General features: G+C 45.7%; 1 protein-coding gene across 3 annotated transcripts in view; it reads left to right on the forward strand.

The window, feature by feature from the left end:
* Nucleotides 1-25,769, forward strand: part of CHN2 (chimerin 2) — a gene marked incomplete at both ends in the record, with an annotated part of 270,186 nt that overhangs the window by 219,205 nt on the left and 25,212 nt on the right. The gene's annotated exons all lie outside the window — the stretch shown is intronic.

The following is a 25,769-nucleotide window of genomic DNA, read 5'->3' on the forward strand; positions in this document are numbered from 1 at the left end:
CAGCCAAATAGGATTCCACTGTTTTGTGCACCCTGAGCCTTATGCTGTGGAAACCGGGAATGTTTGTTACAAAGGTGGCTGGCTCACTTTTAGTGATATTTTGAAGGGCTTCTTCCATCCCACACTGTATAAATAATAGCAGAAGATGTTGTTAATAACTGAACCATCTCACTCTGAGAGTTTGGAGAAATTACCTCCAATTTCACACCACCCACAGCCAGGTTTCCATGTGCACACAGTCCAGCCTGATGAGTTTTTGCTGTTTACTGTTTCATTTTTCCCTGTATAAGAGTAGTCCGTGCATAGATCTGTGTCTATGTTCATCTGTCGATTTATAGTGGGCACGGGGGCATACACAGTCTTTTAATTAATTCTAGCATAAATAACACTATCATGGATAACGCATACGTACAAGGTCATTTTAAAACATCTTTGTCCCAGGAATGGAGGCATCATTATCCCTAGGTGCAGATCTTCCTAGCCAATCAGGAAAGCAAGACAATAAAGGACCAAGTTGTTTCCAAGTAACTCTTCACTCCATCCAAAAGCAAAGGTGGGGAGCATTTATAGGAATCTTGCAGTCCACCCTTAAACTGGTCACATTTTCTGCAGTTTCAGTTACCACAGTGACTATAGTCCAAGAAATATGAACTGGAAAATACCAGAAATAAGCAGTTCACAAGTTTGAAATGGCACACCGTTCTGCATAGCGTGAGGAAATCTTGCGCTGCCCTGCTGGCTCCATCCTACCAGGGCTGCCAATCACCCTTGGCCCACTGTCTCCGGATTGTATATGCTACCCACCCACTCTTTAGTCTCTCGGTTATTAGGCCAACTATTGCAATATCAGAGTGCTTGTGCTCGATATACTGTAATCTTACTTAACAGTGGCCCCAGAGCACTAGTTTAGATATTATTGTCAGTAATCCAAATCGTGCCTAATTTAGACATTCCTCAAGAGACTAGGAGTGGAACCTCCATATGCCCCAGCGTACCAGCATCTTCCTAAAAGAACTCAAAGTCAGAATACTATCGTGCTGCACACATCCACACGTCTATAGCAGCACAGTTCTCAACTGTCAACTATGGAACTCACTCAGGGGCCCGTCGACCGAGGAGTAGATAAAGAAAATACGGTGTCCATGCACACTGGAGTCTTATTCGGCCTTAAAGAAAAACAAAATTGTGTCATTTGCAGGAAAACGGGTGCTAGAGAACATCCCGCTAAACAAGATCAGCCAGTCTCAGAGTCAAGGGCTGTGTTTTCTCTCATATGCATATTTTCCATCCGAATAAGCCAAGAGGTTCCAGAATCTCAACAAACTCCAAAATCTCTACGCAAGCATGTTGTCATCAGATTGCTCAAAACTAGACGTAGGAGGCTGAGACTGCAAAGGAGCTCCAGGAAACACTCCAAGGCATTAGAAATAGCCATTTTCTTGGATGCGGTGGTGGTTTTTAAGTTGTGTGTGTGAGTTCCCACACACCTGTACGTGTGTATGCAGGTAAACACATACTTGCCGTGTGATGTGAAAAACACATGAAAACGTCTCCAATGTCACCTCTTAAATATGAACAGTTTATTGTATGTCAGTATGCCCCAATAAAACTGACACATTAAAAACAAACAGTGGACCGATCCTGGGCACCCATTAGGATGACCAGGAGAAGCTTTGGAATAGTACCAGTCTCCAAACTCACAAGTTCTGGCTCAATTAGTCTGGGATGAAAAAACCTATTTTTAAGTTCATCAGACAGTTCTTTTTGGCAAGCTATTTTTGAGGAATATTGTAAGCAGGACGCTGCAGGAGCTTCCTCATTCCCTGATTGATGGCTATCTACCTCAGGGACTTGGCCCCTGGAGAGGAAAGAGGCATGTGAGCTCTGAGTTTCCTTTGTCAAGTCTTTTTTGGCTATAGGCACATACTACCTTGAATTTTGACACCTCTCTCTTTATTTTCTGAGCTGTGTGGGTCTTTTCTTTCTCTCTCCTGCCGTTTTCAAAAGTTCACAATGTCATACACGAATTGTGTCCTTCAATTGCTTAGTTATTAAGGGATTACTCTTGTGAAGTATAGTGTTAATGTTTCAGGTCAGAAATGAATTAGCCACATGAGGATTTCTTGTTTCTTCTTTATTAATTTAATTTTATTTGGGGGGCATTATAAGTACACAGGATGGTGGGATTTGTTGCTACCTATTTGTCCACACACATAGCAAAATTGGGTCAATTTCCTTCCCCGTCCTCCCCTTTCCTTCTGCTCCTCCCTCCCCATGGTCCCCTTCCTCCGGTCCTCTGGTCCACCTTCTGTTTTCATGAGAGCCTCTTCATTTTTTTTTCCCTTTCTCTAACTTCCACATATGAGAAAACCAGCCAAGGGCTTCTAAACTCTACTTAGAGAAGCACATGATGGCTTTCAGGCTTTCATTGATTTTCAAGCTAATTTATTCTTTAGCATTTAAACACCCTGCCATGTCACCTTCCTGCAAAGTCGTCTTCACCCCATCCCTCACCTCTCAGAAGTCACTAATCCCCTTAATAGATCCCGTGAGATTCCAGTGCTCTGCTGCACACCTGCCTCCTTGGGTCACCAGTGCTTCCTCCCCTCCAATTACCAGCTGTGCTGGACCTCCGTGCCCGAGTTGGCTTAGCCATTCTCTTTGACTAAAATACTCTCCCACTTGGCTTTCTCCAGGTCTCTATTGCTCAGAAGAGCCATCTCTGGTCTTTAAGCATAATCTATCCCCCCTCTTTAGTAGTTTTTGCTCTGTATTATATTGCCCGTTGACTTCTGTTATCCCCAACATGACTATAAATTCCTTGAGGACATGAATCAGCCCTCACATCCAGACAGGACCTGGACCACACTAAATGGTTAGTAAATTGACCATTTAGGAAAATGGTTCTGCCTAGCACGTCATCAAATCTGGCAGTTCTGATTTACAAATCACCAGTCCACATCCTGGAAATTACCGTTGAAATTCAGTCATGGAACCTTCAGATTACAAGAGAGACTTTGCTAATTTCACAACATTCACTTTTTTGGCGGATAGTGGAAGCTTCATATGATACTGCCCACCCAGCGGGGAGAATGAAGTGCTTCCCCATTATTTCTCATAGAGAATTAAAAGCAAACAACTTGAGAATAATAAGCAAAGTAGGAGTTTCTACGAAATTAAGCTTTATTAGAATTATGTGTACCCAGGGAGTATCTGCAAAAGCAATCTGTGTTCCAGGAAGCCACGTGTGGAGAGGTAATAAAGAAAAGCAAGGCTAATGTTTTCCTTAGATCAAGAGAAATATTTCAGACTCTGGTGGTTAAGTCAAAATCTGCCCTGTGATTCTAGAAGAGGGGTAGATAAGCTTTATTTTGTAAATAAAGTTTTATTGGAACAAAATCATGCCCATTTGTCTAAATACAGACAATGAACATTTTTGTACTGCGGTGGCAGAATGGAGTATTCCCAGAAGGATGGAGACTCAGGCCTGTGAATCCTAAAATACAGTTTGCCTCCATATTTGTAGATTGAACCAACAACCTCAGATGGAAAATATTTGGAAAAAAATACTATCTGTATCGAACAGACATGCTTTTTCCTTGTCATTATTCCTAAATTATATAGTATAACAGTTATATAGCATTTACATTGTATTAGGTATTATAAGTAATATAGAGGTGGGTTTACATTATATAGGCAGGTGGATACAGGTTACATGCAAACACGATAACACTTATATAAAGGACTTGAGTATCTTCTAGGCAGTACCCGTGGATGATCCCGAAGCCAAGCCCCTGCAAATCCACAGGGAGGCCAGACTCATGGTTGGTGCATTACACTGACCTGACACTAGCCAATGAGTGAGCCCATTCAGCCTCACCGACAGTCACTTTCTGAGCTCCGTATTGTACAGAGCACAGAGCTGCCCCATGGGTCATCCAAACAAATGTTGGCTTTGGTTGATGTTGTGGGGGGCTGCAGGGGGAGACAATGCCCTGCTGCAGAGGCAGGAATGCAGGTGTCTGTGGAACGAGGAATAGCTCAGACAAAGACCAGGTACAGAGAAAAGGAGGACTCCAGGGGGGCAGAGACCTGGCGTCTGCTCTGCAGAAGTCTACTCTTGGGGAATCCTTTGGTGACTTCCATTTCGCTCCCTCCAGACAATATAACAAGTTTGTGGTGGGCAATCTTCACTCAGTTCCATGAAGTGGCATCAGGGACCTCCCGCAGGGAATGGGCACAAGTCTAAGAAACTCAGGGTGTGCATTGCACTTCCCCTTGAAGAACAGTTTGAAGGTAAACAGGGAGTCGGTTTCATGTGTTCACAGCGGTCATGTTTGTTTGCCTGTGAGTGTGACTCAGTCTCCTCACTGGGCACCCAGTAACCTGAGCTGCAGAGGAGCTCAAGTTAGCACTGAAGGAAGGGGAGTGAGAAAGAGTGGTTTATTCAGACTATAGAAAGATGATAGAATGATGGCCCCCAGGGACACCCGATACTAATCCCTGAAGCCGGCAAACACCACCTGAACTTGGATAATAGGTTTTGGAGCTGTGGTTGCGTTAAGGATTTTGAGATTAAGAGATTGTCCTGGATTGTCCTTGGGCACTGATGAGCACCACAGGTGTCTTATTAAGGAGGAGGCAGATGGAGATTCCACAGAGCGGGGCAGAGAAGTCCGTGTGAAGATGAGCAGAGGGAGACCTGAAGGTCCTGCAGCGATTCAGCCACCAGTCAAGGAGCGCAGGTGCCAACAGGAGCTGGAGGAGGCACAAGCTGGATCCTCTCTAGAACCTTCCTAGGGAGGTGAAGCCCAGAAAATCTTATCTCCTTATCTCGGGCTTCTGGTTTTCAGAGCAAGAAAGGAATATATTTGTATTGTTTTCAGCCACCACGTTTGTAGTGATTTCTGTGGCTGTTACAAACACATTATATTATATATATATATATATATATATATATATATATATATATATATATTATTATTATACTATAGCACCTGACATCTACTATCCCTATTAACTTATTGGTTTCCTGTCTGTTTCTCCTTGTATGATTATAAACACCATATGGGCGGAGATTTTTGTCTATAATAATCATCGTTTCCTAGATGCTGAGAATAGTACCGGGAACATAGTAAGTGTTCAGTCAATACTTACTCGAGCCACGAATGAAATCAAAGCAGGTGAAATTTTGGATTAACCATAATCTCGTGATGATATTGGGATTCTAGATTAAAACCATGATTGAACTGCAGCGCACACACAGATGTCTAACTAAGAACTATTTGGTATTAGTACATAAATACAGAGTTTCAGAAACCCTTTCTTCATACTTCTTTTAAATTTATGGTCCCAGCGACTTAGTGAGGCCCTGTTTCAAAAGAAAAAATGAAATAGGTCTCAGGGTATAGCTTAGAGGTAGAATGCCCCTGGATTCTACCCCCAGTACCATAAAATCAATCAATCAATCAATCTATGGTTTCATACTTGGGAGGCAGAGACAAGAGAACAACAGGTTCATGGCTAGCTTCAGCTGCTTAGCAAGGTCCCCCACAACTTCATGAAACCCTGTTTCAAAATAAAATAATAAAATAGGGCTGAGGGTGCAGCTCAGAGGTAAAATGCCCCTAAGTCCCATTCCCAGTACCACGAAATAAATAAATAAATCTATGGGTTGGAAAAATAACATAGTTAATAAAAATCCACTGTAAATTCAATAATGTTTTATTGAATTTGTGTTTGCATTAATCACAACATATCTGGGTTTTTTAATGGTCTTACATGTGAAGAAGAGGCAAAATTTGAGGGGAGGCTGTATCCATTTCAAATATAGTTTTTCAGTGATCTGTTTTAATCCTGAGCCCCTGTGAGTTCATTGCCTAAAGGTTCAAAGTTATAGACCAACTCAAGCAAGAAAACTAAGGTATAGAGGTGTTCTGTGGATGGACTCATGGGCTTTTAACCTAATTATATTCAAAACAGAACCAGACCCATCCTTGACCCATACCAATGTTATTTGAGTGGTCACTGGTAAGAAATCTCTGTAGAATTCCTAAAGGTGGTCTCCTAGCAACCTGGCACATCCTTAGAGACCTGCTTCTGGCTAAAGGAGGGCATCTCACCATGGCCCCTGCACCTCGGAAAGAAGCCAGCAGTACAGGCAGGATGCACTTGGCAGGGTGTCATGGGTGTGCAGCCTGCGCAGCCTCTAGGCCCCATGCTTCCAAAGACTGCACTTGATTTAGGACTCTGCTGACACCTGCTAGAAGTTCTTAATTTTCAGAAATGGGGCACACATTTTCATTTGGCACAGCGTCCCGCAAATTACCTAGCCGGTACTGTGTGGGCAAGAGAGATCTCATTTTGTTTTATTTCTCGTTGCTTCTGCTCTCATTCTGGAGACACAGCCTTCAATACTGCTCCTCAGCATCTGGTGGACCATCGGCTCAGGATGAGGGCTGAGCATCCCAAGGCTGGGTGAGGGAGGCGTGGGGACCAGGTTGCAGATGTGAGGAAGGCCCTCACTCTTAGGGCTCTGAAGAAGGTCCAGCCACCAAGGAGGATGCCGTTTAAGTTCTGCACCACAGTCTATCTGCAGTCCCCCTGTCGTACAGACCCCTGCACCCTGCTAAGCCCTCTTGATCTCCTGCCTCTGGGATCAGCCCGACCAGGTGGCACACAGAAACCCACCCTGTTGACTTTTTCTTGAATTTTTCTGAAAGTGTTCATTATTTGTTCAGCCTTTGTTGAGGGAGAATTACATTTCTCCTTTCTCTGCAAGACTGGACATGGGTGGCTGGTGCCAGCTCTGCTGTGTAAATGTAATCTGATATAAAGCTGAATTGTCAATAGCATGAAACATGTTTTAGGAAGAGTGAAAGAGTAGACAGCCCTGGCGGGAATCCACTGTGTCGCTCTGTAAGAGGAGGGTGCAGCCAGTGGGGAGAAGTTTGGAAAAACCTGTTTCTCGTCCTGGTTTCGTGGCTGATTCCCTGGGGGACCTCCGGCAATACTTGGTGCTTTCTCAGTCTTGTTTTTTTCACTATAAAACAGGGAGCGATAAAGCTGTCTCTGTCTCGTGGTCTTTGAGAAGCCAGTGAATTCGTGTGTAAATGTGCTTTGCAAATTGTAATATGCAACTGGCTGTTGGTGTAGTACAGGTTTTAGAGAAAAATTGTCTTCTAAGATGGGTGCATTCTAAAAGGCCACATCTCGTGGGCCAAGGCAAGGCATAATTGCACGAAAACACACAATATGAGTTGGGCCTTGGAACAACCTTTATTAAGGAAAGCAAGAAACCTGCCAAGGCAGGGTCAGCTGGCTCAGAGAAAATAGAAAGGCCTGAGTTGGGCATGGTGGTGCACACTTGTAATCCCAGCACTTGGGAGGCTGAGACAGGAGGATTGCACAGGCTCGAAGCCAGCCTCAGCTACTGAGTGAGGCTCTCAGCAACTTAGTGAACCCTGTTTCCAAATAAATTATAAAACAGGTCTGGGAGTGTAGCCCGGAGGAAGAAAGTCCCCCCACCCAGTACCACAAAAAGGAAGAAAGGAAGGAAGGAAGGAAGGAAGGAAGGAAGGAAGGAAGGAAGGAAGGAAGGAAATCGGCCTATTCAGCTGATGCTGGAGCTCCGCTGGGTGGATTGGTGCTGCAGGAGAAGAGTCCCCAGCCCCAGCTCCACTTCCATCCCTGGTGATCAGCCTTCTCATGGGGCAAGCAGGAGTGCAGTGCTGTTAGTAGAAAGTTAATGAAACTACCTTGGCAACAGGCATCCTGGGCTTGGGTGCCAGCTGTTCCTGGGGGTGTGACTTGAGATCGTATGTGTGTGTGTGTGTGTGTGTGTGTGTGTGTGTGTGTGTACGCATAAGTGTGTAGGGCCTTAAATAACAATGCTACAGAGTAGGGTTTTATTTTCATTATATTTTAGTCAACTAATCGCAATCATCAATATCTCAGTGAGGATAGACTAGGTTAGGTTGCAATAACAAAAACCTCCCAAATGTCAGGCTCTCAAAGCATCCAACGGTTCTTTCTTACAAACCACGTGCTGTGCCCATCACTGGATGACTGTGACCTTTGCCCCATATTTTCCTCTTTCAATAATCCAGCTCCAAAATGATACCCAAAACTACTTCATTTGGCTGGCCAAAGCAAGTCATGTGACTGTGTCCAACCTCAAAGAGTGTTGGGAAATAATGATGGTTACCAGACTGTGCAGCTGTTGAAACTCATGGTTAACATAACAAACTCTATGCTTAACATAACTGAACATTACGAGACCTAAACTGTACATCAAGCCAGGTGTGGTGGTGCATGCTTGCAATCCCAATACTTGGGTGGCTGAGACAGGAAGATGGCAGGTTTCAGTCCAGCCTCAGCAACTTAAGGCCCTCCACAACTTACTAAGACCCTGTTTCAAAATAAAAATAAACTAAGGCTGAGGGCGTAGCTCAGAAGCAGAATACTTCTGAATTCAATCCCTAGTACAATTTAAAAAATGTACATCAAGAGTTCTGACTTTTTAAAAAGTCAGTGTATTTTTTAAGTATCTATATTTTCAAAATTGTTAAAGTCATGATTTAAACAGCCACTTAAAATAATTTTTAAGAAATTACCTTATGGCCAGGCGTGGTGGTGCACGCTTGTAATCCCCGCACTTGGGAGGCGGAGACAGGAGGATCGGGCAGGTTCGAAGTCAGCCGCGCTGGCTTAAGAGACCCTGTTTCCAAAAATAAATTTTAAAAAAGTATAAAATAGGTCTTGGAGTGTAGCCTGGAGGTAGACGGGCTTCCAGGAACCCCAGTACCACCAAAAAAAGAAAAAAAGAAAGAAAGAAAGAAAGAAAGAAAGAAAGAAAGAAAGAAAGAAAGAAAGAAAGAAAAAAACTTTATGGACCCTTTTAGAGACAGTTCAAGACAGGTTCCCCTCCATTAGCTGGAGTCCCAAAGGCTGAGGCTGATTAATGGAGGAGCTACGTTGAAATGTGTGTAAAAGTATGACTCTAGCCTGGTCAACCTGGACACTCATTGTTGGGAGGGGGAAAGGGTTCCAAGCACAGTCTGAATGTATGCCATTTTCAATATGATCCACATAAAAATAAAAAAATAATAATAAAACAAAATTTAAAAAGGTTCTAAACTGTGAGGTGCTGCTAAATGCTTAACAGCTCGGAATGTTTCCTATGGGGCCAGGTGAGCAGAGATCCTGACAAGTAGCATTTGCCTATTTTCATGGTATAAATTCTTCTGGTATCACTGGTTTGAAGCCCCGGTGTGATGTCACCAAGCCAAGCCAAGAAGGGACGCACACATTAGAAGTAGGAGGGAATGCACACATTAGGAGCCAGTTCCAGTACACCACCAAAATTGTGGTAGGATTTGACATAATTATAAGTGGCAAGTCAAGAGGATCCTTATGACATCCCAAGATTGCCTTATATGAATCCTCGGCTTTCTGGTAATGCAAGATTAGCACAACATAACTTTTGCAAACATGTTCTGGGAGGCCTGGAGATGCAGCTCAGTGGTAGAGTGCTTGCCTAGCATGCTTGGGGCCCAAGGTGGCCCCCCAGGTGTGCTTAATTTTATCAAGTAAATTAAAATTCATTAAACCTTAGTATTGAGTTGGTAATATAAGTATTATTAATACTATAGTGCCAATCGTATGCCACAGCTTTGAAATTCAATTCAGTAACCCCATTGATCTTTTTTTTTTTTTTTCAGTACTGGGGATGGAACTCAGGGGCATTGTACTTCTGAGCCACCCCCCAGCCCTATTTTTTAGTCTTTTTATTTTTTGAAATAGGGTCTCACTGAGTTGCAAAGGGCCTCGCTAAGTAGCTGAGGCTGTCCATGAACCACAATCCTCTGGTGTCTGCCTCCGGAATGCTGGGATTACAAGCATGTGCCACCATGCCCAGCTTACTGCATTGATTTAAAGCTAGCCAGGGCCTTAAGATTAGCTGGTCACAGCGAGGCCGGGATTGGAGCCTGCCGCGAGGCAAGGCTGATGCTGGGGCCTCCGAGGCCGGGATCAGAGCCTGCTGAGGGGTTAGGCCAGTGCCGGGGCCAGTGGCCAGCATCGGAGCCTTCCGTGAGGCAAGGCCGGTCCTGGGGCCTCTGAGGCCGAGATCGGAGCCTGCCAAGGGGTTAGGCCAGTGCTGGGGCCAGCGAGGCCGGGATTGGAGCCTGCCGAGGGGTTAGGCCAGTGCTGGGGCCAGCGAGGCCGGTTTCAGAGCCTGCCATGAGGCAAGTCCATTATTGAGGCCTCCGAGGCCAGGATCGGAGCCTGCCGAGGGGTTAGGCCGGTTACTGGGGCCAGCGAGGCCGGGATCGGAGCCTGCTGCGAGGCAAGGCCGGTGCTGGGGCCTCCGAGGCCGGGATCAGAGCCTGCCAAGGGGTTAGGCCGGTGCCGGGGCCAACGAGGCTGGGATCGGAGCCTGTCATGAGGCAAGGCCAGTGCTGGGGCCTTCAAGGCCGGGATCGGAGCCTGCCGAGGGGTCAGGCCGGTGCCAGGGCCAGCGTGGCGGGGATTGGAGCCTGCCGTGAGGCAAGGCCGGTGCTGGGGCCTCCGAGGCCGGGATCAGAGCCTGCCGAGGGGTTAGGCCAGTGCTGGGGCCAAAGGCCGCTATCGGAGCCTTCCGTGAGGCAAAGCCATTATTGAGGCCTCCGAGGCTGGGATTGGAGCCTGCTGAGGGTTAGGGTTAGGGTTAGGGTTAGGCCAGTGTTGGGGCCAGCGAGGCCAGCGCTGGGGCCTCCCATGAGGCAAGGCTGCTGTTTGAGCCAGCGAGGTCTGATCAGTCCACCGGGTAGCCAGGCCACAACTGGGGCCATCAAGAGTGGGATCGGTATTTGCAACACGGCATGCACAGAGAAATATCGCAGAAAATTAAAACCAGATGCTTCCCCTAATCAGCAATAACTAGGAGGAAATGGGCAACAGGAAGTGGTCGAGCTATAGAAAGGGCCCTATAGTGAAGCAATTAAGGTGACCAATCAGAGGGTATGGAATAGGGGAGGATGGAGCCTCTTTAAAAAGCAGGAGGTACATAAACATATGTATCAGAGTTAATCACCAAACAAGCATGGGATCAAGGGAGGGGGAGGGAATGGGATGGGGACTGGATGAGGGCTAATTGGATGATGTGTGCTTGTATATCCTCTCAAGTCTTATATTCCAATGTGATGTATGATTACAATGCACCAATAAAAATAAATTTAAAAAAATAAAATTAAAAAAAAAAAAAGATTAGCAGGTCACTTCACAGTTGAGGACAGAAAGGTAAAAGACAAGCCGCAGTCACCCAGCTGCCTCCAGGTGGCAGCACAGGAGCCAGAACCTGTGTTCTGCTTCCTGCTTATGTCTCCATGTGGTTTTCCCCACTCCCTCCCAAATGAACCACAGTTATTCTAATTACACCATTATTCCTACCCCACTTTTCAGATATCCATCTCATAAACATTGTTTTTCAAACGTCAACTCTGCTGAGCCTTTCCTTGGTGACCAGAAGCAGGGGCAGGATGCTGGAGAGGGCTGGCAGGTGCTGTTAGATCTAAAAAATGCTAATGCGTTTCCATTCCCCCCCCCCAGAGAACCCAGGGCAACCTGACACCTGGCCTGAAGAGCCTGGTTCACCCCTAGTCCAGCTGCCCAGCCTGTGCGCCCCCGCCTCTGGCTGCCCACCCCAGCTCACCCCACAATAATTGAAGCAATAGCACCCAGGCACTCAGAACATGACTACTTTGCATTTTTCGTTCTCAACCAAACTTTGGGGTGTCTGAGATAAGTCCTGGGAGGAGTCCCTTCTGCAGATCTGAGGGTGGAGTCAAAACCAATAATAACATTAACTCTATCATAGTAATGACTCTTTGTCAGGGAAAATTCTCTCTCTAATAAAATTGGTACTTGAGAAGCTCGTGCTTAATATGATTTTACGTCTATGTGCCTTAAAAGTTATAATTTAGTCTCAAATCTAAGTTACAATAAATTAGCAGAATCATAAATTATCTTCAAATACTTTACAAGATACTATAGGTCGTGTGTGTGTGTGTGTGTGTGTGTGTGTGTGTGTGTGTGTGAGACTAGAGATTTAACCCAGGGGCGTTCTACCTCTGAGCTGTAACCCAGCCCTATTTTATTCTTTATTTAGAAACAGAGTCTCCCTAAGTTGCAGAGGACCTCGCAAGTTGCTGAGGCTGGCCGTGAGCCTGTGATCCTCCTGTGTCAGCCTCCCATGTACTGGGATTACAAATGTGAGCCATCATACCTGGCTACTGCAGGTTTTTAAGAATATTATGTAGTTGCCCAGATTCATATTAAGAGGATCTTTTTGCAGTCAAACATGTACTTTCTGTAAAGCATTACTCTGAAAATTCATCTTGTAAAAAGAACTTACATAAATAACAATGTTGATGTCATCTACACTTGTAAATGACAGTGACAGTAATGGTATTATTTAGGTGATGTTGTTACGGGGATCAATACATAGCTAGCGCATATAATGGTGGCGTAAAGTTAAAAATTTCGAGAAATGTTTGAATTATTTTTATTATATTGTGAGATGATGATAATTACAATGGGCCTGTAGTAACTGGTCTTTATTTTTGCTACAAAGCCTGCATTTTTAAAAATCGAATACTGATGGATTGAATTTGTATTTTGTCTGATCCCACTGAGAACTGACAGTGCCCTCAAGCGTTATTACTATTAGCGATTCTGAGGCCCTGATGCTAGCAGAGTTTAGCCTGCTTTGTTTACTACAGCAGTCTATCGATAATATTCATTTCTTTTTAATTTTATTGACACTATTCAAGGGTTTATTCATATAATGCTAGACTCTTGGAGGTTGAAGATGGAAAACTTATGTAAACAAAACACAGTTCCTTTCCTTAAAAAAAAATCTCTTTAGGGGTCAGCCAAGGCTTGCTCCCAAATGTGTTTCAAACTTGTGTGACTCTCTGGCCAGCCACTTTGAATGTTCTGTTCTCCTTTCTCAAGCTAACAAGTTCTTGCTCCTCCTTCAGGGCCCATCTCCGTGCTCCTTCCTCAAAGATTCCTTCTAACCATGAGCTTAGAGTCCTCCCTCTTGGCCTCTCTGAATTTATTGCTTCTTCAGCCCAGCTCCCAGAACACTTAGAACCTACCTTTACCATGCCAATAGCACAGAGTGTTTCACGACTATTTGTTTAGATGTCTATCTCCTCCACTCCGGCAAATATTTACTCATTGAAGTGAAGGCGTACATGTTAGTCATCTCTAATTTTCTGCATCCACCATGATACCAGGCCTAGTTCGTGTGGCTGGAGAAGGAAGTAAGGGGGAGGGGGACCAGAAAAAGAGAGAGAGAAAGAGAGAGAGAGAGAGAGAGAGAGAGAGAGAGAGAGAGAGAGAGAGAGAGAGGAGGACCACTCTGGATTGACAGCAAAGTCTCTAGGAGGAGTGAAGCCCCCATGAGCCTCTTCACACCCCAGGTGCCAAATAACTGAGCCCCAGGGTAACGCCTCAGTTCCAGTGCAGGAACATCCATCCTGTAGGCCTGTTCGTTTTAAAACTGCAGATTCTGTCTCCTCTCCTTTTCCAACATTCTGATGAACAGATCTGAGGCGGGGCCCCCAGGTCTGTTTTCACAGGCCCTCTGGGTGAGATTGTGACTCCGGTGGTGTGCAGGAGTCTTTAGAGAGAAGCATGGCCCCCTGGTTCCCAGGATGCAGCAGGTGGGGTCCCTGAGAGGGCGCAGGTCCAGCCCCCTGCTGCTCCCCATGTGGGCTGTAGAGGGCGTTCTGCAGCTTCCTGTTTCTCTACCAGACAAAGGAGCTGGGAGACCCTGAAAAGCATGCATTCATCTTCCCCACTTGCCAACCAGATCCCCTCCCGCCTCACACAGAAACACACCAGTGTCCTCTTTTTCCAGAATATTTCACAGACTTTTTTGTGTGTGTGTGTGTGGGGGGGGGGGGGGTCTGGGGATGGAACCCAGAGGCATTCGACCTCCGAACTACACCACTTCCCTATTTTTTTATTCTTTAATTTGAAACAGGGTCTCACTAAGTTGTAGAGGGCCTCACTAAGTAGCTGAGGCTGTCCGCAAACCGTGATCCTCCAGTCTCAGCCTCTCGAATGCTGGGATTACAAGCATAAGCCACCACACCCGGCCCTTTCACAGACTTTTGCTAGTGGGTTACTTGGTTACTCTGTGGAGTACTCATGCCGGGTCCTAGCCCTAGGGATGCTCTGTGGCTCAGGACACCAGGATGAGGTCCTGGGCTCAGAGATCTCCAGCAAAGGCAGTGAGTGCGGCCAGGGTCCCTGTTAGAGAGTTCCCAGCCATCACTGGGCCTCCTCCAGTCTCCTGTGGTCAGGCCAAGTACATCCCTGGAGCTGCCACCAGTACAACACAGTCACCTGTGCCTTCCCAGCTGAGGAAGAACACAGTTGTAGCCTCCTTGGAAAGGGCTGGACCCCCACCACCATCCCCTGGCGCATGTCTGCAAGCCCATCCCACGACGTCTCAGAAGGAGGCTCTGTAGCCATTCTGGCAAGTGCTGAGCGGTGCCTGTCACACACAGTCACACAACAGTGTATCTGTCTCCCTGGAGATCATCGTTTTCTATTCCTGTATCTACGGTTACTCTAATTATACCCACATGGGATCTAATTGATTTTAATTTCACTCTGAGATTGCTCCAGGTTACAACGGTGAGTCTCTAGCCTGAGAGAACTCTCTCCTTTTATTTAGTATTTAAATGAGTATCCGGAAGAAAATAGGAGAAGCAATTAGGGAAAGTCCAGCCCTGAGAGGGGCAGGTTTTGAGGTGCTAGCACACCCAGACCCGCACACTCAGTGTCAGCTTAGTGTGAGGAAGTGAGCCGCGTCACCCCGGAGCAAGATGGGCGGGCATTGAGGCATCGTGCAGCTGTCCGGGGACCAAGCCTTTCGCTCAGTGCTGGAGATATTCCAGCACAATACTAGTCCCTGACTCCGTAGCCTCATGAATTAGCATGCACTTTTAAAGTGTTACACATTACCCAAAGTTTGTAAATGCATGGCAGTAACAATACAATTTCCGTTACTCAGCCTTTCTTAAAACAATTTTAGCAAATTACGTCTTCCTGCTAACATTTTAGAGTCACTGTCCGGTGTGTTGCATAAGGCTGGGAGACATTTTTCCCATTCCTGCTTTATTTCAAACTGCCCCTTGGGAAGGCAGCGCTGTTCTCTCGGCTATGATAGGGATAGGTGTTATAAAATTGAACAATTAAAGCACAAGTCTCTATTTTCACTTGGTGAAGATTTCAGAGTTAGTGCGATTTACTGATGCTATTTGAATCTCTTCAAGAAAAGTGTCACAACTATATTAGTTTTCTAAAGGAGAGCTACAGTTGCTGTGTGGCAGGCTTGTGCATATATGCGCATAGATTCACGCATACCACACATCATCAACAAATGCATATTGGTTTTTTTGCAATGCCAGTGATTAAACCCAGGGATGTTCTACCTCTGAGCTACACCTCCAGCCCTACTTTATTTTTTTATTCTGAAACAGGGTCTTACTGAATTGTGGAAGGCCCTGCTAAGTTACTGAGGCTGGCCTCAAACCTGCAACCCTCCTGTCTCAGCCTTCAAGCATTGAGATTATAGGTGTGTCCCACCATGCCTGGCTACACGCACTATTCTGTTGACTGCCTCGCTTCATTCTCTTGAAGCTCTGATGTTATACCTAATAGTTGATGTCTCAGCCCCACCCCAACTTTTTACTTCTGAAGAGCATCTGTATGAAATGGAAAGTGGTCCTTGCTAAGTCCTCATTTGGAGGCCCAAACGCAAGGGACAGCTCGGCCAAGATCACAGAGCAAGAGTCGGCTCCATCAACTTGAAACCATTATCAAATGGCCGCTGTCAAACTTCTCGACATCCTACAGCCACTTGACCCCGTGGAAGACTGCGCTGTTGGTGTGGCCAGCACCGCGGGAGACAGGGCTTTGGCCGTCTCTACCTCGCTCATCTCAGAGCTCTCGTGTACTGATCCAGTAGTGTGACAAAAATCTTAGAATTCAGGAAGGGACAGATGTGGTGCCCAGAAGATGAAATCCAACCCGGCAAGAACACCCTTGCCTTGAATCTGACCGGGATTCTTGGACAAAGAAGTGTCCCTACTTCCGAATTAAGTTACAGTCAACCGGGCGGGACCGGTTCCCAGGACCCTTTTATGTTGGTTCAGGTTTTCTCAGGGATCACTTGGTTACCTGTCCCATAGCAATGTGTCTTGCCAGGAACGGATGGCTCGGGGGCCAGGCTCCCCACTTCTGAAGGCTCCGAAAAGCTGAGATCTGCACAGATTTTTTTTTTTAAGTACTCAATTTTTTCCCCCAAGACTTGTAGGTTTCAGGAAGAACCGCCATGTTTCTACCCTCCTGTTTTTATTCTCACACCTTTACTTAGCAGGGCTGATTGCTTTCTCTCATTCTTTTTTCCCTCTTCTGTTTTTCTACCTCCTTTGGAATTTTTTTTTTCTTTTTTTTATGAAAAAGAGGCTGCTGCCCTAGAGAAATCAGGGCTAGGCCATGCGGGCTAGTCCTCTGAAACTTTCCCAGCTCACCTTCTCTGTGTATTCTTGAGGTGAGACATCTGTGAATCCACAGTGGCCCCAATTACTACAAAACATGGTATAACATCTGCTGAGTTGTACTGCATGGGGAAAGGAACGAGGAATTCCTTTCTGAGGCCAGTCAGCAATTCCAGGGACTGAACTATCCCCATACACAGCCCACAGCAGCCTTGGAGACAGCCACATACACTTCTGCCAGGAAGAGACTGTGGCCAGGCAGGGCCGAAGCCAGAGCAGAAATTGCGTAAAGGTTAAAGGCACGGGTCCCGATCCAATCCTGTCTTGGCCTCGAAAGCTAGCTCTGTCCTTTACTAGCTGTGCAACTGAGCAAATTCATTCTTTCCAAGCCTCAGTTTTCTCTGCACAAACTGGAATTAAGTGACCTATTCTATGGGGTTGTTTTTAGGGTAAAATACAGTAATGTATTTAATCATAAAATGTTTTAATCACTGTGATATTTTTTTTGAAGTATTAAGGATTGGACCCAGGGCTTTACACGTGCTAGGCAATGCTCTACCACTGAACCACGCCCCCAACCCACTGTGGGCCTTTCACATAACCAACATCAATATCATCTTCTTAACGTAGGGGTAAATGTTGAAAATGGTCCTCAGATCCCCGCCTTATGAACAGACACATCGAATCCTTTCCTCTAATCCCCATGTGTTTAAACTCCCACAAATTAGAAGTTTTTGCCTAATTAGTGTCAGTGAATCTTAATCTTACAATCTTTTGTCTCACTGAGAAGAGGAAGCTGGGTGGTCTGGCTTTGGCCGGGCCTGGCCACGCTGAGGGTCTGTGGGGGCCCTGGGTCTCCTGTGGGCAGAACTGGAAATGCTAGCTCTGACCAGGGTCCCTCACAACCGTCCGGTGTAAGAGATGCTTTTGCTCTGTTTCCAGATCTGTGGGTGACAACCTGAAACTCTGGGGAGAAAAGCCTGTAGCTCCAAATTCTAGTTCAATTTTTTTTTTTTTTTCTGGGCCAATAATGATTTCTTAAAATCATCTTGGCCTTGGGACTTTTTGTTAGAGCATTGGTAAGTCTCAGATTCCAAAACCTTTTCAGACATGGCTTCTGGGACAGGGCCATTCCCTGACCCCAAAAGGGAGCAGAGGGCTGCTAGAGGCCAGGGCGGAGGCAGGAGGAGTACTGGATAAGGGCTCTGGAAGCCTCTTCCAAGGCACCAGTCTGCTTCCAACTTGCATGGGAACCTTGGACAGAGCACTCTGCCTTCCTTAGGCCTTGGTTTCCTTTTGTGTAAGATAAAAAGGTGCATAAATAGCTACTTACCAGGAACAGTAAGTGGCCCTCATCCTACAGTGTCATACCACCGCAGGGTAATGATGTGCTCTAGCGCGTGCTGTTGAATACTTGATTAGTACTCGATTCTTTCCTCCTGTAGGAGAGAGTCATGTAGTAAAGTCAGGATCCTCTCTCTGTATTCCTGGCCAAATAATACATTGTAGAGGGAAACGCATGCTTAAAGCAGATGCAGAGTTTCCAAGAATCATCGCTGAATTTACTCACTTGTCTCTTGATTCGTTTGGGAACATGATTGAGTGCTGCGCAGCCAGGCAGTGTGCTAAAGCCAGGGATCTAGTGATGAGGAGACACACACGGCCACAGAGAACAAGAGTCCAGCAGAATCAGAAGGAAAACATTAGCCAGGCGTGGTGGCGCATGCTTGTCATCCCAGCATTTTGGGAGGCTAAAACAAGAGGCTCACGGTTTGAGGACAGCCTCAGCTACTTAGTGAGGCCCTCAGCAACTTAGTGAGACCCTGTTTCCAAATAAAATATAAAATAGGTCTGATAGTGTAGCCCGGAGGTAGAAAGCCCCTGGGTTTCATGCCTAGTATCACAAAAAAATCCCTATTTCAGAACACTGAGTTCTCAGGTCTCCCAAGGAACTACTTTGGGCAGTGTCCGCCATGCAGCTGGGAATGGTGTCAGGCCTGATTTTTATTATTTTTTATTTGGGGGGGGGAATGATTGTTCACTGTACAAAGCACAGTTAAGGATTGGAGATGTTATTATTGTTGAAATGTTGGAAAACTGTTTAACAGAAGTCTCTGTCATTTGCAGCCTAGGAAAGCTCGTGGGCAGAAGACAACTGATTGGTTAGATTTGGTTTTCTTTAGACAGAGGTTAGTCCAATTGCTGACCCAGGATCCTGGCAGGCGGCAGCTCAGGCCTTGTCTGCCGTGTTCTCTAATGATGATCTGCACATTTTCATACTGTGGCGTGACAAGTGAGTACAATTTGGCAGAGGTGTGGCCTCCAGCAGAGATTTCTCAGGCTCAGCTGCGGCATGAGGGTCAGTGGAAAAGGAGTAAGGGTTAGAGAAATAAACCTGGTTCTGCTGTAGAGTTGGGAGTCAGATCCAGAAACTGAGTGTCCTGACTTGCGTAATAAAATTCATAAGTCACACACTTTTGGGGGCGTTCATTTCTCTGGCCAGAAATGGGAGTCATGTGGTGATATTGAAACCACAAGCAAAGGAGATGGACACAAAACAGAAGGATGAGACATAGGTCCAGAGAAAGAAACGGCAGCCCGGGGTTTAGAAAGAGCTGCTTCTCCCTTGAACTAACAGGGGTCACTTGGATCTTAGTTTTACTGACGTCTACCAAAGCTCGAGTTGACAGGTAATCCATCCTCTTAGTGACAGACCTGCCATACTTTCTTAAGCTCAGCATTTAAGAAATTGGGCCAAGATTTTTTTAAAGTTCTCTTTTAAAGAAATAGATTGATAGACCCTCCTGTCGAACTTTGTGTTGCTTCCACACCAACTGCACACACACACAAAACAAGAATACAAACAACCGTGTGTCGAAATGAGGACGACACCTAATGCAACCTAACGTCCTGTCTGTGAAGGGAGCATCTTTCTTTCTCCATTTATGCAGCCTGGGAGAAACGTCGGTAACTAGCCAGAATTGTTGACAAGAGTCTCAGTAAAGCAGCTGGAGGAATGATGGCATTACACCATGCTCAAGCCCAAGAGACATCAGATGTTCCATTGGCTTCTAAACAAGACACGCCAGGACAGCCGAGAGACCCCCCAGGCCCTTCAGCTGGGTGACTGCCGACTGCTGTGAATGGAGGAGGTAGATTCCAGGACGGGCGGTGAGCCCTTCCTTCGGTGCTCCTCTGTCTCTCCTATTGAGGGTGGCTATCAGTCCCTGGAGAACAATCAGAGCAGCAGCCGTTCATGCCCCTCCATCAGAGACAAAGGCTGCTCTGCTGCAGATCAAAACACACCACGTTTGGGAGTCAGGAGCAGCTCCAGGCGAGAGCCAGGCCAGCCATGTATACCTGCTGTTCAGATGAACCAGCATAAAACCAGGATTCCACTGCTTTAACTAGCACGAGGGCAGGAGAGAGGGCAGCCACCCACCCTCGCCTCTTTCCTTTCTTCTGCAGTCATGGGAATGAGTTTGAAACTTCGTTGTATGTCTTTGTTTTCCTCCTGTTCTTTCAAGCCTGTAAACCACATGCAAAGAAAGTAGCAAACACCCACAGGACAGCTCCAAGGAGAACAAGGAAGAGTCGCCATGCTGTAAGAAAGTGTTCCGCACACCTAGTATCAATCAGACTGGGTTCAGCAGTGCTGGTGAAGGAAAGCAACTCTTTTGATCATCACTTAGCAATTTAGCATTTCTAGTTTACTCAGCTGACGAGAGGAATGGAGAACAAGCTCTGCAATACCACAGCAAAATCCAGAGTGGAATCATCCTGCATCTGATCTGCCGGACCCCTTGAAATCCACACGGAAACCCTTCCTAGATATATTTAGGATACTGCATACATTAAACACTAGAATAGCAATCAGTACTCACACAGTCAGTATACCCACTATCTCTCCACACATTCAAGGTATTGAAGTGTGACCCACAAAGAGTGAAAACAGATTCCCACTACCATCCTGGGCTGAATGAATGACTGCAGCACTTTGCTACGTGTCTCTGGATCTAGGCAGGCATGTTAGTACTGTGATAAAATGCCTGAGGCAATCAACCTATCAGGAGGAAAGGTTTACTTTGACTCATGGTTTCAGAGGTTGCAGTCCGTGGTCACTTGGCCCTATTGCCTTTGGGCCTATGGCAAGGAAGTACATCATGGCGGGGAGCATGGGGTGGAGCCAAGCTTTTCCCTTCATGACAGCTAGGAAGCAGAGAGAGGAAACAGGAAGGGGTTAAATCCCAACATCCCCCTTGAAGCCACGCCCCCAGTGACCTAACTCACTTCCACTAGGCCCCGCCTCCTCGAGGCTCCATCACCTCCCAGTAGCTGCACAGGCAAGTCTTCCACACGCAGGCCTCGAGGGGACACACGTTCTAATCATAACAGTAGGACCTGATGTTCTGTAGCTTTGGGAAAATATGCAGCCCAGTGCCACCACCCAACCCTAGCACCCTAGATCTATATGTGGAGAGAGAAGAGTGAGAATCTAAAGGAAAAAGAGAGGGTGTGAACACTTGCTAAAATTGGAAGCTATTTTAATGGAAGGTAGCCAGCTCCTCATCAGACATGGAATTAATTGAACTGGAAATAGTGTTACTAGAAGAACCACTGGTGGTTTTTAAAGGTGTCTTTTTTCAAGTGTTGAAAGTTTGCCAAAAGTCCCGCATCGGGAACAGAGAGGAGGAATGAGTCCCGCATCGGGGGCTGCTGATCTGCTACACTGGGTGCCAGAGAGTCCCATGGAAGTGGGCCTGGAATCCTGAATCTAACCCTCAGGACATGTCTGCCAGCAGTTCAGTTTCCTCATCTATAAAATTAGAATGATGACACCTATCCTACTTTCCTCGGAGGGGAAAGGCAGCGTCTGTAGATGTGTGATGTAGAGTACGCATGACATCGTCTACAAATACAGTGTTACTTTCAATATTATTGTACCCCTAAGCCTAGCCTCAGGGCCTTAAAGTCCCCAAGGACCTAGGCCTGTGACACTGGAGACAACCTTGAGGCAGGCTTTTCATTTCTGGTGCTTCCTCTTATGGCGCCAGAAATCTGACATTCAGGTCCGGAGGAAACTCCAAAGGACCGGCCCCTGGCTTTTGTATCAGAGGCAAATACGAATAATTTACTAGATAAATAAATGGCAATGATGATAAGCCTTTGGGGAGTCCCCCCTGACCTCCAGATCTTTTGTAGCTTTGGGTATGTATTTGTTCTTGTAGCAAAATTTTAGTGAGCACTTATATGATATCGGACCGCATTGTGATGAACAGATCTCACCTGCCTGAGCTCATAGTCAGCAGGCTAGAGGGAACCTAGCTCATAATGAAGTACCCAGGAAGGTGGTGGGGAACAAGGCCAAAAAGGTGGCCTGTACCAGACCACAGGACTCCGCAGGCCATGGTAGGGATTTTCACCTTTACCTTGAGAGTCTAGGGGAGGTGGGGGTGGGGCAGGGTGAATCAAAACCTGATGGCCTTTTGTGTTTGACAGATATCAGTTCTTTAGGGAAGGGGGAATTTGTTCAACAGTAATGGCCAAGTTCATACTTTTGTTTTCCTAACATTGGTTAGGATTCAGTCAGGCTGAGGTGGAACTTAAGGGTGTTCCAGGGAGGGGGTGTCTGTTCTCCAGGAGATTCTAATTATTGGACAAGCTTGAGCCCACAGCTTCAGTGGAATCATAAATCATTAGGAATGCAGGTTCTCAGGCCCAGCCTCCTATGGACTGCACCAGGAATTCTGGGGTTGGGTGCAGCAGCCTGCATCTTACCAAGCCCTCCCAGGGACTCCCAAGGCTGCCCAAGTTTGAGGGGCACTGGAGGGTTTGAGGGAGGGGACCCTGGGTCTGGCTCTGTTCAGGAGCTTGTGAAAGGCAAATCAATGAACTCCTCTGAGCCTCGGTTACTTTACTGGTTTAAAAATAAAAAAAGGAGGAGGTGGATTAAATCAATTCAGAGGTTACTTAGGACTTTAAGAGTTTGTCACATATGTGTGCTAAGTCTAATGACATTTTCATAATGTACCTTTAAAAATCATGTTTATATAATGAGCATAGAACATAATCATCGGAGGAATCTCTCAAAATACAGAGAAAGAATACGGAAGCAAATAAAAGCTAATGAAAATTTCTCTATTAGAAGTAACTTGGCATATCTTGTGCAGTTTGGTGTACAAGAGATAGTTCCATGTTTTCTTTTGATATTTTCTGTGTATCTATTTACAAATCTGAGAATCAGACTAAGTATGGCTCAGCAGCCTATTTCTCCACTGATAATACATTAGAGGTAAATTCTATCATTAAATGTGATTTTAATCTTAAATTTTATTTTAATCGTCTTGGTTAATGTTTATATGATATGCTCTTTGTTTTGTAATTTATGTAAACTTTCCCTATATTGCACTTTGGATTTTTTTCATTTCTGATATGGTTTTGCTTAATATTACTACGTGTGTGTGTGTGTGCGCGCGCGTGTATGTATTTAAATCTTTATCCTAAGACTTGCTTAAGAGAATCTTAGAAATAGAATCATTGGTTCAAAGTATAGGAACATCTCTATTCTTTTGTGGAGTTGTGTTGTTGTTGTTGTTGTTGTTGTGTTTGTAGCCCAGGAATTGAGCCCAGAGCTTTGCACATGCTAGTCGAGTGTTCTACCACTGAGCTCTGTTCCCCAGTCCTTTTTTACAGCTTTATTTTGAGACAGGGTCTGGTTAAGTTGCCCAACCTGACCTCAAACTTGTGATCCTCCTGCCTCAGCCTTCCGATTCCCTGAATTACAGGCATAAGTTCCTGTGCCCAGCTTTTCCTAGTCTCTTCATACCTTGACAACCCTTTTTGTCTCAGACACAAGACAGTCCACCACAGGCGCCAGGGGGATATTAGCGGCCTCTCCTGACAGCCCTCTCCTGGCATGAGGAATGCTGATTCTCACTGTGGAGTGCTGTGAGCCTGTGAAGCCTCATTGACAGGGTGGTGACTGTACAGGGCCTAGGGGAGGTCCAGACTCAAGGAAGAGAAGTATAAAGGGCCAGGGGCCAGAAGACTGGGACCATCCAGGGACTGATGGTGACATTTTCAACAAGCCCTCCTTCAAATGTAGCCCCATAATGTAAGTCGATGGAAGAACTGTGGACAGGTGGTAAATCGCCTTTGCTAGAAATTGGTACTAATCATGCGAATGGTTTGGTCAAGCTGTTGTGCCGAGGGAGGAGGTGAACTTCTAAGGTCCCTCCGGCCTGACAGTGCTAGGATTAGAGTCAGGGGGTGGGTGTCCCTCTCTCCCCTAGCATCCCCTTTCCCTGGGCCTGCCATACACAGGCAGCCCCAGAGGGCTTCGCGCCCAAGTCTCTTCACCCGTTGACCCACCCTGCCCTTCTTGTCTTCTCCTGACAATGTTTCATCGCTTTCCTTCCTGGAGCCAGGATTCTTAGAAAATAGAATCCTAACATTTATTCATTTACTTATTTATTTATAGTACTGGGAACTGGAAAAGAAAAAAACAAGGAGCATTCTACCTCTGAGCTACACCCCTATCCCTATTTTTTTTTTTTTTTAATGTTGAAACAGGGTCTCACTAGGTTGCTGAGAATGTTGCTAAGCTGCGGAGACTGGCTTCGAACTTGCAATCCTGCTGTCTCTGCCTCCCAGTACAGCGTGTGCCACCACGCCCAGCATCTTTACTTATAAGGAGGGAAACAGGAAAAGGACGTGGTGAGCTCATTTCACCGTTTCTGTAGAGCCCCACCTTTCTTAGTGGTGCCTGCTTCCATCCAGGGCACCAGGAGGACAAGAGCCCCTTCTTCAAAACACAGTCCAGGGAACACCAGCCCTGTGAGTTACCAGAGAAGGTTTGGGGAGGAGAGTCATTCTGGCATCCACCTGCTAGATATGTTTAAATGTGAGCATTACTGGAATGAGAGATAGTTTTAAAGGATGGTGGAAAACACAGATTTAGGGTTTGCCCTAAAGAACTGAAGACAAGTGTTCAAACAAAACGTGTGTAAGAGTGTTCTTAGTTGCACTAATCACAATAGCTGAAAGGTGAAAACAATCTACAGGCTCATCGACTTATGAACAGATCATTAAAATGTGATACATAGGCATGTATCTATACACACGCAATGAATTATTATTTAGCAGTAAAGTGAAATCCTGAGACAAACTACACCATAAATAAACCTTGAAACATTATGCAAATCTTATATGATTCCCTTTATATGAAATTTATGGAATGAGGAAATTTATAGAAACAGCATATGGGTGGTGGCCGAGGGCTGGGAGGAGAGGGGATTGGGGAGTGACTATAGACAGACACTGGTCATTTTAGAAGGACAAAAATGTTCTGGAACTGGACAGTGGTAATGTTGGCACTGGATGCAACTGAATCCTGCACTCTAAAATGGCTAGCATGTGCCGAGCGTGGTGGGCACGCTTGTAATCCCCGCGCTTGGGAGGCGGAGACAGGAGGATCGCGCAGGTTCGAAGCCAGCCGCGCTGGCGTAAGAGACCCTGTTTCAAAAATATAAAATAGGTCTGGGAGTGTAGCCCGGAGGTAGAAGGGCTTCCAGGAACCCCAGTACCACCAAATAAATAAATAAATAAATAAATAAATAAATAAATAAAATGGCTAGCATAAAATAAAAGACAACATAACTTTTAGGTTATGTATATTTTACCATGATAAAAAATTAAAGGAAGTTTTCCTTGGTGGAGGAGATCACCGATCTAGTTGGTTGAGCCTATTATCTGCCACTTAGCAGCTATGTGACGTTGGGCAAATTATTTAAGTTCTCAGTTCCCATTTTCTCACCATAAAATGGAGGTGATTATACCAAAACCTACCTTGTAGGGTTATAAAACAAATGAAATATAAGGAGCACATAATGCCTATCATGTAGTGAGCATGCTGAATTTTTCTGTGCTGTGAATTTAACCCAGCTATTCTTCACGTGGGGAAATTTTGCACCCCTAGGCCATGCTTGCAATGCCTGGAGAAATCATCCTTGTGATGGGGACTATTGGCTGGGGAGTTTCTATTACTAAACACCTTACAGTGTATTGGACAGCCTCTCACAACAAGGAATTATCCAGCCCCAATGTCCGCAGGAGAATCCCTGGTTTAAGCAGAACATACAGAGAAGTGTGCTTTGTCTCACGAAGGTATAGCTAACAATAGGTCAGATGGAAAATTCTGTTAAAAAA

The sequence above is a fragment of the Muscardinus avellanarius genome (assembly GCF_963383645.1).
Source record: "Muscardinus avellanarius genome assembly, chromosome: 9".
Classification (NCBI taxonomy): domain Eukaryota; kingdom Metazoa; phylum Chordata; class Mammalia; order Rodentia; family Gliridae; genus Muscardinus; species Muscardinus avellanarius.